Consider the following 517-nt stretch of genomic DNA (forward strand, 5'->3'; position numbering starts at 1 on the left):
CACACCATCTTTTCTTCATGGCAGGCATATTTTTGGGGGGCTACTTAGTTTTCTCTCCGGCTGCTGTCTCATGCCATTAGCTTCTTTTGGGTTCTCTGGGTTCGGGCTTTAACCCGAGCTCGGAGCCCTCCCTCTGGACAGCAAATATGTTACTAATTGCTTAATCACATATGTTAGTGTGAACTCGTGAAGCTGATATTTGTGAGTTATCAGCTTACTGGTGTGCATGTAAACGTGCTAATTGACTGTCAAAAGGAGGGATTTGACATCTTTGGAGCAGTATCCCCAAAGCACCTTTTTTGTGAGGTTTAACATGATCATCCCATCCTCCGCTCCAGTAGAGCATTTATTTTCCTTTGCTGGACTGATCAACCAGCCCCATCGACGATGCCTAAATGCTACACTTTTTGAAAAACTTGTGCTTAAAGGCACCAGTAGCTAAAGAGACCTCTGCAATGTAGTCCACAGGCTACACACACTCATTCAATACACTGTAAAAAAAAATACACCACATCCA

Source organism: Sinocyclocheilus grahami, unplaced genomic scaffold (assembly GCF_001515645.1).
Source record: "Sinocyclocheilus grahami isolate Dianchi unplaced genomic scaffold, SAMN03320097.WGS_v1.1 scaffold1822.1, whole genome shotgun sequence".
Classification (NCBI taxonomy): Eukaryota; Metazoa; Chordata; class Actinopteri; order Cypriniformes; family Cyprinidae; genus Sinocyclocheilus; species Sinocyclocheilus grahami.